Below are 4152 nucleotides of genomic sequence, written 5' to 3'. Positions count from 1 at the left end.
AGAACTTCTAGGAGTAAGTAATTCTTACATGCAAACATTGGAAAGTGCCTGGCATATAATAAGTGCTTGTTTAAATGCTTGATGAACTAGTTTTCATTAGTGATAGTCTAAGTTTGGGTTCTCCCAAAAGCAGTCTCTGAGAGGATGTGGGCCTAATAGCTTATTTGAGAAGGGATTCCAACAAGCAGAGTGAGATAGTTTGAAAGTGGGACACAGAAGGGAAGATGGTGCTACAGTGAGGTTACCAATGTGGACAAGTGGATCTCACTTTATCTGGTGTTCTTTAAAGGGCTCTAAAAAACACATCTCAGAATATTCCCACCAAGAGACGAGGAGGCCGGGGTATCGGGCCATGAAGTCAAGCCCCCCCCCAGGGATGAGTGTTACTTCTGATGGCATTAACCCTCTGGCTCTTCCAGCCTTCCCTGAATGCAGGGGCTTGAGATAAGAAGCCATTGGCATGTATAGGACCTGCACACCTCTGTGGTGGGTGAAGGTACAGAGGCAAGGCTCTGGTGGCATCCACTACAGTGACATATTGGATAAAGAGAAAAGAAAAGAAAAACTAGAAAGATGGAATAGCATAACATAAATGGAGCAAGAAAAAAAGGAAATCCATTTGTGGAGGAAAAATTAATTCTTTGACAACTCCCAAGGATTCTGGAAAGCCAGCTACACTTATTATAACTTTGGGGGTCAAAGAATATAATTTAGAACTTCATATTTCATATTTAATTATTTGAATTGAATGTGTGAAGTGGCGTATTTCTGAGTTAGAAGTAACAGACTTTGGCTAAGAGTTATCTACTTAAAAGCTGCCTTTTTGAATGAAAGAGACAAGGTACTGGAAAAGAGAGTGCTAGTTTAGTCCAGAAAACGAGATGTGAGAGTTCTGACCAAATTAAAAAATAGAAATTCACCCTCCTTCCTTCACTCTCTTCCTCTCCCCTTGCTTCCTTTCTTAAAATGTACAACTTAAAGAAAATGCATGGTAAAATATACATGACCAAACACAGATTTAGCCTTCAGTACCTTTGTCTTTACCTTTTATGTCACCCTGGAACTTCGTAAGGTAATGACATGCTTGTGATTAATTGTTGCTTATCATTTCATATCTATTTGGCCCTTACAAACTGTATACTCTTTATATTAGCTACAAGCTGTCACAGTCTGATTACCATTCAGTACTGATCTCCCAGTGAATGATAACAGAATTAACTTAACAAACATACAGAGTAAAATGAAATGTCAACTTTTATTACATACTTTTCTTCCATCTGCCAGAGTGATTTTAAATGCCAGTTTTAAAAAGTAGAGAGACAACCAGCCGGCCTTTCAGTGGGGTTTGCATATGGCTGCCTATGGCGTATGGCATTTGGGTGTTCTCCTGCATGCCGGCTTGGAGCACTGCTGAGCCCTGACCTGGTGGTGGCATTGGGCTGCACATGGCAGTAATCCCCTGTCCATCTGTGTCCTTTCTCTGCCTGGGATAAGCTGTTATGGTTGAACAGCTCTGTTTGGTCCTTTTTTCTGAAAATGTCTTCAATTTTGAATCTTGGCTGTTGCATTGGCAAGAGTTCTACTTTCCTCTTTCAAGAGAGATGCTACATCTTCTCTTTCTTTCCAGTCTGCTATCCTAGTTGATTGTGATCCAACAATATGCATCACTATGTTTGGGGTTTTGGTGGTAATTGTCTGATAAAAATATGGCAGCTTATGAGATAGACTGTGGGTGATATGAAGAGTCTAATTATTAAGGTCCCTGGCTAAGTCAAACAGCCTAACTGGGATATTAGCAACCCACCCAGAATAAATGAAGTACTTCAGTTACATTCTACTATAGCGTTGTGTACGTCTCCTTCATATTGCTCATCAATACTTATTTTTTTATTCCCACATCTTATTTTTTTTAATTTTTTAAATGTTTTTATTTATTTTTGAGACAGAGAGAGACAGAGCATGAGCAGGGGAGGGGCAAGAGAGAGGGAGACACAGAATCCGAAGCAGGCTCCAGGCTCTGAGCTGTCAGCACAGAGCCCAACGCGAGGCTTGAACTCACGGACTGTGAGATCATGACCTGAGCTGAAGTCAGACGCTTAACTGACTGAGCCACCCAGGCGCCCCCCAACTTATTTATTTTCTATAGTCCCATTAGTATGCAAGTTCTGAGGCGCCTGGGTGGCTCAGTCGGTTGAGTGTCCCGCTTTGGCTCAGGTCATGATCTCACGGTTCATGGGTTCGGGCCCCACGTCAGGCTCTGTGCTGACAGCTCAGAGCCTGGAGCCTGCTTCGGATTCTGTGTCTCCCTCTCTCTCTGACCCTCCCCTGCTTGCACTGTCTCTCTTTTGATGGTAAATAAACACTTAAAAAATTTTTTTTAAAGAATGCAAGTTCTAAGAACAGGAACTGTATTATTTCTATGCAAATATAATTTCAGCTTACCTGGTACATAGTAGGTGCTCAATAGATACATTTTGAATAAATGAGTGACTGTCATCTTGCTGCCTACTGAATCTATCCATTTTAAAGTGCATTGAGTTAAGAATCAGTAAAATGGGTAAAAACTGAACTTACTTCCTAACAAGATGCTCCCTGGAAGGGGCAGTTGCAAATTTACCTCAAGGAAGTTCTTCCCTTGTCACTGTAGCATGTAGCGAGTGAAAAATGAACAGATCAGAAGCACCAAACTATCTAATTTCCTGTTTCTGGCAGATAGCACCCAAGTTAATCTGAGTTTTAGTCTGGGAGGTACAAGGTCACATTGCTTTAAGGTCCCATGTTTATGACTGGAAATTCCAACATAATGGATAAGAGACTCCAGAAAGTAGTGAGACTGGTATGAATGGAAATGCAGAAGAGGCAAGATGCCAGTATGAGAAACTGTGAGCACTGGTGAAGGGGTGATCGGAGGGATAATCTGGGTGCTGAGGTAGCTTCCAAGCTCATCAAATGAAGTGATAAGATGAGAGGTAAATTTCCAGGTGGCAGCAGGTCCCAGACAGGTGTGTGTGTGTATGTATGTATATATATATATATATATATATATATATATATACACACATATATATATATATTCTTGCTGCCATTAAAGAGTAATAACACAGGACTTCCCAGGCAGCCTTGCTGGGGATCATTCCTCTTCTTAAAAACTATTGCTCCTTCCACAGTGATATGGCTCTCTGTTGGAGTGTTGGTCCAGTCATCTTTGAAATGCTTCAGTCCCTTCTGCAAGGTTGCCATGGTGTCCAAACACCAACATTGCTTGTTTTTTAACAGAGTCAAATTCATCTTTGTATAGCTCTGGTTATTACAAAATGGTCTGTCTTTTAAAAATATTTGTTTCTCTGTGTTTTATCTTCAGTTTTAATTCTCTTCCTCAGGGATTTGTTACTTTTTCACGTGACTAGCTTCTCAGAATACTTGAAGGTAGTCATTATTCCCTGTATTAGAGTAATTAACTCTAGTGACCATATCAGAGGAACCCTGAAATCTCAGTGGCTTATCACAGTAAAGCCTTACTTCTTTCTCATTTGGGTCAGAATGCCTTTCTGAATTTCGTGAACTATGCTTTCTGGAATATGTGGTCCTCATGATCACTTTGATGGAGGGAAAAAGAGATGGGAACAACAAATCATCTGTTGTTAATTGCCTCGTACTTGGAAGTGACACGTCGTGACTTGATCCAGTGGCCAGAATTAGTCATGTGACCATAACCTAACTGCAGGAGACCCTGGGAAATTTCGAAGAGTGCATGGAAACTTGGTCAACTCTAATTGTGTTGTCCGCTATGTGCTACTCCCACAGTATTTTTTTCAACTGCTTGAATTTCCCCGAAACTGTGACCCTTTTCTCTGCTTTTCTAACCTTTCAGTTATCTCTTATAGGATGGAATTTGCAGTACCCTCACCTCCCAAAACCTTGAATGGCAGCCATATAGTTCATTAACTATGCTACATTTCCTGTACAGTCGTTTTCTCCTATCAGCTGTTACAAGGAGGCACCTGCAAAGCTTAGAGACTAGTGGGCAGGTAAATTGAAAATTAAAATAGGATATTAGAAGTGTACTGTTCATGCCAGTTATAGCCACACAGAGAAGGAATCCTTCTAAATGAAAAGGTACCTGATCCAAGGTCTGAGAAATTATTCAGAGTC

Source organism: Panthera pardus, unplaced genomic scaffold (assembly GCF_024362965.1).
Source record: "Panthera pardus isolate Hobbes unplaced genomic scaffold, ASM2436296v1 HiC_scaffold_11, whole genome shotgun sequence".
In the NCBI taxonomy this organism is placed as follows: Eukaryota; Metazoa; Chordata; class Mammalia; order Carnivora; family Felidae; genus Panthera; species Panthera pardus.
The sequence above is the reverse complement of the archived record's forward strand: the minus strand, read 5'-3'. Positions refer to the sequence as shown.